The sequence below is a fragment of the Salvelinus sp. IW2-2015 genome, unplaced genomic scaffold (genome assembly GCF_002910315.2).
Source record: "Salvelinus sp. IW2-2015 unplaced genomic scaffold, ASM291031v2 Un_scaffold1861, whole genome shotgun sequence".
NCBI classification, from domain to species: Eukaryota; Metazoa; Chordata; class Actinopteri; order Salmoniformes; family Salmonidae; genus Salvelinus; species Salvelinus sp. IW2-2015.
In genome coordinates, this window is record NW_019943226.1 from 281,658 (window position 1) to 294,151 (window position 12,494).

Below are 12,494 nucleotides of genomic sequence, written 5' to 3' on the forward strand. Positions count from 1 at the left end.
GGTTTAACAAAACTCAATTCCATCTGGCGTCTCTGGTTTAACAAAACTCAATTCCATCTGGCGTCTCTGGTTTAACGAAACTCAATTCCATCTGGGGTCTCTGGTTTAAAGGAGATCTCCATGGGCTCAGGAGGCTGATCGTTCTCTACATTAAGGGAGTACCGTAGTTACAATAGCATACATATTTGCTGAAATCACCTGCGATCTGGAGAATAACACAGCGTTTGTTGCCAGTAGTGATCAAGGATAACTCTCGTCTTTGATTAATAGGAGTTTCTAACATCCTGAAACGAGAGAGCATCTTGACATTGTGTTTAACTCCAGCTGAGTCATTTGCGTATGGGTCAGGATTTTTATTGTAGTTACTTGAAGATGCTGTGTGGGTGGATGTGCATGGTTGCTGTGCCTGAGTTATTTGGTATTGTGAATAATGTTATGGTTAAGGAGGGGGAGCAATCACAGATACAGCACCAACAGCTGCACATTTAAGCAATAAGGCCCAAGGATGTGTGGTATATGGCCAATAGACCCCGGCTAAGGGCTGTTCTTATGTACGTCGCAACATGGAGTGCCTGGATACAGCCCTTAGCCGTGGTATATTGGCCATATAACACAAACCCCCGAGGAGCCTTATTGCTATTATAAACTGGTTATCAGAGCAGTAAAACTAAACATTTTGTCATACCCGTGGTATATGGTCTGATATGTCAGTCAATCAGCATTCAGGGCTCAAAACACCCAGTTTATAAAATGAAATAAACCATAAGCAATTTTCATGTGCAATTTTCTAAACTTACATTTCTAATCCAATGTTTGCCCTTGGTTTGTCTCTGGCATCGGTCCCTTGGTTCTTTCCAATGGCATCCTGGCCCATTCCCTTGCCACTAGGAAATTTGGGCTAAGTCTAACTCTGAACTTCAATCAGGGAGAGTTGAATGATACTCCATCCAACAGAATTCTCAGAGCATACAGAAATAAAGCTCCAGCACTCACATCACACCACCACCCCTGCTGATCTGGTTTTTCGTGTTGCCGTGCCAATGGCCTAGCCCCAGGGCCTTGGCACTGACTGTTGGAGATGAGCCACTCAGGAGAGACAAAAAGGGAGACAGAAAGATTGCAGGAAGGATGGAGAGCGAGAGAGGATGCAGGGAATAGTTTTTTTTCCAAAGCTGGGTGCTGGGCCTGTATATACATACAGTAGTAGTAAACACACAGTATAGCAGAGAGACACAAACATAGAGCCCTGGTCTGGCCCCTCCAGGCCCCCCACGGACCCTAGCCCACTCATGTCTAATTACTGGGCATGGGCTGCCAAGGCCAATGCTATAGGGGGGACGGGAGCTTCTGTTGCTGTTGGAGACAGCTGCCAAATAGTTCCTGGAAATGGAACAGCCTGAAACTGAGCAGAGCCAGGAGGAAGATTGACTGGGACATAGGGAAACAGAGGTTTTACTTTGTCTCTACTGCTGTACCTTAAATGATGTATACTAGGAGTGTGCATCTTTTCCTTTCAAGACGATTCGATACATATCTAGATATAGGAACGATACATTTAGTTTGAAACGATTCGGTGCACATCGGTTTGAGTAGAGAACGAATCGATGCAATTTGATGCGGTATGATTAGATGCAGAAACATTGGTTGCATAAACACATTCATTTTCACATTCAATATCTGCTGCTGATGGAGCTCATGAGCAGGACCTCTCTGAGCTGAATCTGTCTAATCTGACGTGTGTGTGTGTGTCTTTGTAAATTATGTATGTCTATGATGTATGTACTATGAAGGCATCTGAGCTACGCCACCCCACTATCAGATTAGGGGTGGCAATGTTTTTTGTCCCCCCACTTTGGTTATGAAATCACCATCACCCACTAATTAACTTGTCATTTTTGCAGATTAAGTGTTTGATCTGGTAATGTATCAATATGTATCGTTTACAAATTAGCTATGACATGGGCAATGAATATAGAGCACAATTTTGGATTTCACCCCCATCTCCAAATCGAATGGTTTTGACCATTTGGACATTTTTACGGAGCGAGATTATTTTCTCCTCTTGCTTCGGCCATGCAGTGAGCCTCACAAAGTGATTTCTGTCCTCGTTATGAAATTATCAACTTTTCCCTGTATATAAAAAATAAACAAAAGAAACATATACACTGAATGTTTTAAACAGAAAACTACCAAAACCTTTGCTGTTGGTGAACCTGAACAATCAAAATCAAATCTATTGTAAAACCCGTTCAGCAGGTATAGCCAAGAGGAGAGTTATGTCTCCGGTAGTTTACTTTTATTCCAGTAAAACACCATTTTCAACAGAGCATAGATAACAATAACCTAGCAAATTACAGAGGTTGTCATTCAATTAATAAAGCCTAATATCACGCAAGCTATTTTAGCGTTTGAATGCTGAAGGTGCCGCGTAGATGTGCAAGATCAGGAACAAGCGCCGACCTCGCGTTGGTCAGTTTGCGAAACTGGGAACGGTGCACAGTTTGACTAGGATACTGATATTGCCCGGGGTTGTTCAGCTTGTTAAATGACTTGTAGATCAATGACTGTCAACACAGTTACAGTTGATGTTGGAAGTTTACATACACCGTAGCCAAATACATTTAAACTCKGTTTTTCACAATTCCTGACATTTAATCCTAGTAAAAATTCCCTGTCTTAGGTCAGTTAGGATCACCACTTTATTTTAAGAATGTGAAATGTCAGAATAATAGTAGAGAGAATGATTTATTTCAGATTTTATTTCTTTCATCACATTCCCAGTGGGTCAGAAGTTTACATACACTCAGTGTTACGTCCGTCGTCGGAATAAMACCAAAGCGCAGCGTGGAAAGTGTACATCTTAATTTATTTTCGAATGAACAKCAAAAAAACAACAAAAGATCAACGAACATAAAGTTCTGCAGGGCTATACAGCTACAGTGCAAAAACAACACCCCACAAACTAGGGTGGAAAAACAGGCTGCCTAAGTATGATTCCCAATCAGAGATAACGACAGACAGCTGCCTCTGATTGGGAACCATACCCGGCCAACAAAGAAATAGAAAACTAGAATGCCCACCCAAATCACACCCTACCTAACCAAAATAGAGAAATAAAAAGGCTCTCTAAGGTCAGGGCGTGACACTCAGTTACTATTTGGTATACACCCTGCATTGCCTTTAAATTGTTTAACTTGGGTCAAACGTTTCGGGTAGCCTTCCACAAGCTTCCCACAATAAGTTGGGTGAATTTTGGCCCATTCCTCCTGACAGAGCTGGTGAACTGAGTAGGTTTGTAGGCCTCCTTGCTCACACACGCTTTTTCAGTTCTGCCCACAAATTTTCTATAGGATTGAGTCAGGGCTTGGTGATGGCCACTCCAATACCTTGACTTTGTTGTCCTTAAGCCATTTTGCCACAACTTTGGAAGATGTTTGGGGTTATGTCCATTTGGAAGACCCATTTGCGACCAAGCTTTAACTTCCTGACTGATATCTTGAGATGTTGCTTCAATCTATCCACATAATTTTCCTGCCTCATGATGGCATCTATTTTGTGAAGTGCACCAGTCCCTCCTGCAGCAAAGCACCCCAAGTGTCCCACTTTTTCCTCCAAACATAACGATGGTCTTTATGGCCAAACAGTTCTATTTTTTGTTATCATCAGACCAGAGGACATTTCTCCAAAAAGTACAATCTTTGTCCCATGTGCAGTTGCAAACCATAGTCTGGCATTTTTATGGCGGTTTTGGAGCGTGGCTTCTCCTTCTTGCTGAGTGGCCTTTCAGGTTATGTCGATATAGGACTCGTTTTACTGTGGATATAGATACTTTTGTACCCGTTTCCTCCAGCATCTTCACAAGGTCCTTTGCTGTTGTTCTGGGATTGATTTGCATATAACGCACCAAAGTACGTTCATCTCTAGGAGACAGAACGCGTCTCCTTCCTGAGCAGTATGGCGGCTGCGTGGTCCCATGGTGTTTATACTTGCGTACTATTGTTTGTACAGATGAACGTGGTACCTTCAGGCATTTGGAAATTGCTCCCAAGGATGAACCAGACTTGTGGAGGTCTACAATTCTTTTTCTGAGGTCTTACCTGATTTCTTTTGATTTTACCATGATGTCAAGCAAAGAGGCACTGAGTTTGAAGGTAGGCCTTGAAATACATCCACAGGTACACCTCCAATTGACTCAAATTATGTAAATTAGCCTATCAGAAGCTTCTATAGCCATGACATCATTTTCTGGAATTTCTGTTTAAAGGCACAGTCAACTTAGTGTATATTAACTTCTGACCCACTGGAATTGTGATATAGTGAATTATAAGTGAAATAATCTATCTGTAAACAATTGTTGGAAAAATGACTTGTGTCATGCACAAAGTAGAAGTCCTAACCCACTTGCCAAAACTATAGTTTGTTAACAAGAAATTTGTGGAGTGGTTAATGACTCCAACCTAAGTATATGTAAACTTTCAACTTCAACTGTACATGCAGTTGGACACTGAAGGAGAGGACGCATCAGCTGTTGCTAAAGATGAGAGGTATTTTCAGAAGATAGAATGTAATATGAGCAGAACATTTTAGTGAACCAGCGATTCGTAACGTTTTAATAGATTTTCTGACCGATCCATGCTGTATTTGGATCGGTTTAGGGTCCGCGGAACGATGGACTTGTATCTTAAACATTTGATTAGGGGACTGATGCGTATCGGTGTAWCATTACATCCCTAATGTATACTCTATGTAGTGGAAGGTTGTCTGTGTTTCTGATATAGAATGACTACAGTGTATACATACAGTATATATACTGTATTCTGTTCTATATGTAGTACATGTGACTTAGTCTGTCCAGAAATACTCAGAAAGCTCTCTTGAGATTGGCATTGAGTGGTACTCCATGTGTGATACGGGTCAGGGTCATAAGTCACAATGTTTCCCCCCTGTGTGTGTGTTTCCCTGTGTGTATGTGCTTGTTTCCCTGTGCGTATGTGTGTGTGCAGATGGAGGATAAGAACAGGCAGCTGCTGGAGCGTTTGGAGCTAGCAGAGCAGAAGCTGCAGCAGACCATGAGAAAGGCTGAGACCCTGCCAGAGGTGGAGGCTGAACTAGCCCAGAGGATAGCAGCACTCACCAAGGTGAGAGGACACACACACACACATACACGGTCACACACACATAAACAGACGTGTGTGCATGCAGACTCAGACGCAGCACACGTTGCTCCCATCGTTAAAGTAACTCCAGTGCTTCCAGATGTCTATGAAATATGACCTAAAATGAAATACAATATGAGTGAAATAGTTTCCTTCCCAAAAATGTTTTAAATAATTATGTTAAAAAGCATATTTTCTCTGTTGGAATGTTATGGGCATACCGCAACAACTGAATGGTGTGGGCGTATACCGGTCATATAAAATATTCATGCAAGTAGACCGCTGATTGGCAAGCTCATCCTCCAGGAGGAAATAYCAAGCATTTTTGAAACAGTCTGTTTGAGATACACGTTTGAGGTAGGGTTTTGTATGTGTTCTTTTCCAATTTATGCTTTGGCCACAAATACGAGGGATGAGGATGAGTAGGATGAGTCAACAAAATTATTTGTGTATGAGTTAACAGAATATGAACTTTTAAAAGTGAGATTTTCCCTGGACAGTTACTTTAACCGCTCCATCATATTCTAGGAGAGTTCATTTCAAAACTGCTTATGTATAACTGATTATCATCATACATGTAGAATATTCCGGAGTGAGTCTTTTCAARGATGTGTTGTTTGTTATGTGTTAGTACTGTATGTGCAGGCTATGCATGCGATCACCTCTGACCCTGTYATATGTTCCTRTCCTCTCCTGCTGCCCCATAGTCTGACTCGAGCTCCGCCTCCTCTCCTGATGATTATCAGTTTGTTATGGAAGCTAAACTCCAAGACATGAACTCCATTCTTAGGAAGGTAGTCCCACAGGGTGCCACAGTACTGTCGCTAACTACTAGACTACATTTAAAAAAAAATCCATGCTGGTTTTCTTTCTTTCTGTTGTCGCGAGTCATTGTACTGGGATTGCTTGTGGGGGATCTTTGTTTTTCCTTGTGTCCGTAGGCAGGGTTGAAACTGTGGGGAAAGCTGCATGTCACTGGCTGGGCTCATTGCTAGTAGACTTAACTGCTGCAGCAACTGCTTGTGACCTGGCCCTTCTCTCACCCCTCTCTCTACCTGTGCTTTGGTGATCTATCTGTTCCATCTGAGACTGGAGGAGTAGAMGCTTTTGGCTCTGTCTTGTCTTGTTGCCCCTGCATTATGTGRCTGTGTTGCCCTCCATGGCTGCTAAACTGGCGGGTCACTGTGCCCCCTGCTCCCCTTTCTCTCTCCCCCCACCCCTGTCTGTGTGGTGGCCCCTGCAGGCAGAGGAGCGCCACGGCAGCATCGAGGAACGCATGAGGCACCTGGAGGGCCAGCTGGAGGAGAAGCACCAGGAGCTGCTCAGAGTGAGTCACCCCCAGGGGACTATGCTAACATGCTAGGCTAGGTTATGCTACATGATGCTACATGACACCTGTGTGCTGACCATGGGCAGCCTAGCGTGCTAGCTGCCATAAGGCTAGTATGCTAGGCTAGGTTATGCTACATGATGCTACATTCCACCTATTTGCTGACCTTGGGCAGCCTAGCATGCTAGCTGCCATAAGGCTAGTATGCTAGATTAAGCTACATGCTGCCCATCACAGACTGGCTTCATTGCACCTGCTCCTCATAGAAGTTTAAGAGAATGACTTTGCACTATCCAGGTGACTTGTTTCAGTATTTTACAACATTAGAATGGTTAGAACATGTACTCGTGTGGTAAGACATACTGTCAAGCTTCTGCTTTTGAAAGTCACACACTTTGTCCCTCTCAGGCTCGGCAGAGAGAAAAGATGAACGAGGAACACAACAAGCGCCTGTCGGGGACACGGTGGACAGACTTTCTTACAGAGTCCAACGAACTTCTTCAGCTCCACTGAAAGAGAGGATGGCTGCTCTGGGAGAAGGTTAAACATGGAGACCACATAATACCAATATGTCATAAAGTTTTATTTCAGAGAATTTGAGGAAATGGCCATAGATTGACTGGAATACTTCTCTTTCCATTTCAGAATGTTTTAATACAAGACTCGGAATGCTACAGAAACAGTACGAGGATTCAATCCATGAAAAAGTAAGTCCCCGATCAGTTTTGAATTTTACATGAGGTTGGTTTAATTAAGTGCTTTAATAGATAAATAATGATCTGGGTGTTGACTTTGGGTTTAATTTGTTATCATCTTCTCCATTGAATATTCAACAAGAACCTGTTGTCTCGTTTCAGATAGTGAGATAGTAATCCATAACCAGGCAGAGTACGAGAACTGACTAGCAAGTGCTGTCCAATCATGTTGTGGAGTTTGAAATTGCAATAGGGTTTTACAGTAATGAATAAGAAACTTCACAAGGTATTCTTGCTACACCGATCATGTTGTCCCTGTTTCCCGGCTTCCCTCCAGACTCATCTGGCAGATGAGATAGACAAGCTGAGATCAGAGTTGGACCATTTCCGACTGAGAACAGGCTCACTCACAACACCAGACCCCTCTGTCACGGTATGGGTGAGTTTGGTAGGACTGTGGTGTGTGTGTGTGTGTTTGACTGGTGTTTGGGTGGACTGTCGATGTGTGTGTCGTAGTCGTACTGATGTCGTGTAGAATGTCGGTATGGTAGTGTATGTGTGTGTGTGATGTGTGTGTGTGTGTGTGATGTGTGTGTGTGTGTGGTGGCCGTGTGGTGTGCATATACATCGAGTGTACAAACATTATGACACCACCTCCTAATATTGAGGTTGTACCCCTCTCTTTGTTTGCCTAATTCCTCGGGGCAGTATGGACATCTAACAGGTGCGTCGAAAGCGTCCCACAGGGATGCTGGCCATGTTGACTCCAATGCCTTCTCAAGTTTTGTCAAGTTGGCTGGATGTCCTTTGGGTGCTGCGACCACTTCTTGTATCACACGGGACACTGTTGAGCGTGAAAACCCAGCACAGTTGCAGTTCTTGACACAAACCAGTGGCCCCTGGCAGCCTACTACCATATCTGTCTCTTCCAATGCACTTAATATTTGGTGTTGCCCATTGGCATACTACAAGCGACACATACACACCCATGTCTCATTGTCTCAAGGTTAAAAATCCTTCTTTAACCTGTCTCCTCCCCTTCATCTAATCTGATTCTGAAGGGATCATGGCTTTCACCTGGATTCACCAGGTCATTCTATGTCATGGAAAGAGCAGGTGTCATTAATGTTTTGTACTCTCAGTGTAAGTGTGTGTGTGTGGTGTGGTGTGGGTCTGGTTGGGGATCCTTTTATTTTCCACTGACAGAATGTGTGATAAAGTCCAAATAACTGGGGCTGGAGTTCTGTGATGACAGCAGCTGTCATGATCTCCTGATTGTCTCTTCAGTCACAACTCATTGAGAAAGCAATTTGCCACCGTTGAGAACACACCAACACTGACTGTTGATTCTTACAAATTGCTGTCTTCCTACTAGATAAAAAGCAGGCCGTTTTAAACAAGCAAGATCCTCTTGGTTTTGGTATTATTCTTTGCACAATATCTGCAATTTCAATCACTGCCTTCAGTTTGAACAAAGTTGATGTTACGGTGTCTGACATGCATGTTCTCTATCCTATCTTCTATCTATCTATCTTATCTATCTATCTATCTATCTATCTATCTATCTATCTTTCTATCTATGCTATCTTATCTATCTATCTATCTATCCTATCTATCTATCTATTATCTATCTATCTATCTACTCTATCTATCTATCTATCTATCTCTATCTATCTATCTTCTATCTATCTATCTATTCTATATCTATCTATCTATCTATCTATCTATCTATCTATCATCTATCTATCTATCTATCTATCTTATCTCTATCTATCTATCTATCTATCTATCTATCTATCTACTATCTATCTATCTATCTATCTATCTATCTATCTCTATCTATATCTCTATATCTATCTATCTATCTATCTATCTATATCTATCATCTATCTACTATCTATCTATCTATCTATCTATCTATCTATCTATCTATCTACATCTATCTATCTATCTACTATCTATATCTATCTATCTATCTATCTATTTCTATCTATCTATCTATCTATTACTATCTATTCTATCTATCTATCTATCTTCATCTACATCTATCTATCTATCTATCTATCTATCTATCTATCTATCTATCTATCTATCTATCTATCGTCTATCTATCTATCTATCTATCTATCATCTATCTATCTATCTATCTATCTATCTATCTATCTATCTATCTATCTATCTATCTATCTATCTATCTATCTATCTATCTATCTATCTATCTATCTATCTACGTTGGTCCTGTGTGTGCTTCAGTTGGTTAGAGCATGGGCGCTTGCAACGCCAGGTTGTGGGTTTCAGTTCCCCCGGGGGACAGGATGAATATGTATGAACTTTCCAATTTGTAAGTCGCTCTGGATAAGAGCGTCTGCTAAATGACTTAAATGTAAATGTATCTATCAGGTCTCACCTGGACACGTCGGGGGAGCTCCGCTTCTCCCTGGGCTCCCTGGCTGAGACCCAGTCAGACCACTACCGGTCAGCCAAGGTCATCCGCAGGCCCAGGAGAGGACGCATGGGTCTCCGCAGGGACGAGAGCAAGGTCAGGAACTAGTCTCTCTCTGGTCAGCCCTGGCTGAGGTAGAGGCAGTAGTAGGACTATTCTATCCATTAAGCCAGGAACGCTTAAACAAGTACAGATAAAGTATTTGAACTCAGGTCTGCATGGTTGCATGGAGCCAGACTGTTAGCATTAGCACGACAGAGGGAACATCACCTAGCACGACAGAGGGAACATCACCCATCTCCAACATCACCTGTTGGAGATGGGTGTGATTGGTTAGCATTGCCTTTGAGGATCATTGTTATAAAGTGCTACTGTTACAGTGTCTCAGGTTTGAAGACTGAAATAACCTGGAGATAAATACTGACATTCAGCAGTAATCTTAGAAGCTTGTTTTAGCATATTTTTATTTTTAWTAAAAACTCTTTAATGGCTTGTTAAGATCCTTTGGGACGTATTAAAAGTCAAGCCTCATTATTTTGTCTGATGAAAGTTGAATTAGTAGAGACATTTTAGACTCCCTGAAGCTGACAGCTTTACTTAGCCAATTATTTTATAAAACCAAAATACTGCATTGAATGTATTAATCATAATGTGTGCTGTAATATTTGTACAGTGCAAAAACATATTCAAGTCTCTTTACATTAAAATGTCACATCTCTCTACAGTTATGTCATCCTGCCCATGATGTTTTACCAGGATAACCTCAAGAACACTCCCMTCCCTTGATTAGTGCACACTTCCCTTGATTAGTGCACACTTCTGTATCTGTAAACCCACCCTCCCCTACAGGCTAAGTCACTGGGGGAGCACGAGTGGCGCTCTCAGCAGCTAGGCATCCTGGGTAGCCACCCCTTTGAGAGTGAGATGTCTGACATGTCGGACATTGATGACGATGACCGGGAGACCATGTTCAGCTCCATGGACCTGCTGTCCCCCGGCGGTCACTCAGACGCCCAGACCCTAGCCATGATGCTGCAGGAGCAGCTGGACGCCATTAACAAAGAGATACGGTACGGGACTTTAACCCTGCTCTTATTGGACAGACCATGCTAGGGACCAGACATTTACCTGACTTTAACCCTGCTCTTATTGGACAGAACATGCTAGGGACTAGACATTTACCTGAACTTTAACCCTGCTCTTATTGGACAGAACATGCTAGGGACTAGACATTTACCTGACTTTAACCCTGCTCTTATTGGACAGACCATGCTAGGGACTAGACATTTACCTGACTTTAATCCTGCTCTTATTGGACAGACATACTAGGGATCAGACATTTATCCTTGATTTTTAACCTGCTCTTATTGGACAGACCATGCTAGGGATCAGACATTTACCTGACTTTAACCCTGCTCTTATTGGACAGACCATGCTAGGGATCAGACATTTACATTTATAAAAACTGTTGGCTTCCTGGTCAGGTCTCATTGCCAGGAAACACCCCTTGTGACTGATCTTTATGTAAATCAAGTTGTATGTTATGTGGATAAAGTTCCTTGGGAAACATTACTGACACATTGATTTAATTAATCCATGTTGGTCACTTCATTGTTGATTGGTAAAATATGCCTCTTAGTGCTTGACATGAGGGAGAGTTTATGGGTGTTGGCCTAGCTTTCTCCACCCATAAGGCTGGCTCATCCTATCAGTGGGCTCCGTGCCTCAGGTTTCTGTGGCAATGAAATTGATTTAATGAGACAGTAATTGATTGGATATCCATGGATGTGTGTGGACACACTTGTCTTCAGGGCTGAAGCTTGTTGGCTCTTGTCTGCAGAGTGTGATGCCCTGTCTAGATGAATTAAACACAAACCTCAGATACTGCCAGTTACAGGAGCTGACACTGATATACTGAAGTTTTATTCAAGTATTGATCATTTACCCACTTAGCTGTCAGAATAATCTATTGTATTAAGATGATAAACACTTGGTTAACATTGGGAGCCTGACACAGTTTGAAATCAAACAACAGTATTTACTGGTTTGGGCTTATTCAAGATACAAGGTATGTTACTTGCTTGTTAATATTGTACTGATCTTCTTGTCTGGGGATTAGCCAAGTATTATTTCACACAACCCTAAGCTTAAGTGACATTTTAAAGTGAAGTGTTGTTAATTTACCTAAGGCCTTTATTGTTTTTTGCTTATAAGCACAATCGATASAGACATGCCTCATCGGGGTGATTTCTGGGTAAGAATATGCTGAGTTGGAATACGATTTCAGCTCCGATGGCAGAAGCCTTGTGAATTAAATTCTAAATMAATTAGTGTTGTGAGGTAGTGTTGTGCGCCTATATGGTTTATGGGTAATGAACTGGCTTTTTGTCTCCCGGCTTTGTCTTTAAGAGGAGCCCTAGGGGTCTGCAGTGGGGATTTCCATGAACATCCAGAGAATTTAACCACAAAGGACCAAGGGATTCTGAGAATTCTCAGAGTCCTGTTGGGTGAATGAGCTTTCTATATATACAGTGGCTGAATACAGCTGTGAAATAAGTCTAATCAATTCCTCCCTCCCTCTCCGCCTCCCCCTCTCTCCCAGACTGATCCAGGAGGAGAAGGAGTCGACAGAGCTGCGGGCGGAGGAGATAGAGAACCGTGTGGCCAGCGTCAGCCTGGAGGGTCTCAACCTGGCCCGTATGCACCACCCCGGAGCCTCCATCACCGCCTCGGCCACCGCCTCCTCCCTGGCCTCTTCCTCCCCGCCCAGCGGACACTCCACCCCCAAGCTGGACCACCGCAGCACCGCAGACATGGAGCGCATGGGTATCATGACACTGGTACGCTGCTGGGGTCAGGACGGGCTGTGG

The 12,494-nt window shown here is 42.7% G+C and overlaps 1 pseudogene; it reads left to right on the forward strand.

The window, feature by feature from the left end:
- Nucleotides 1-12,494, forward strand: part of LOC112072233 (liprin-alpha-2-like) — a 130,356-nt pseudogene that overhangs the window by 107,159 nt on the left and 10,703 nt on the right.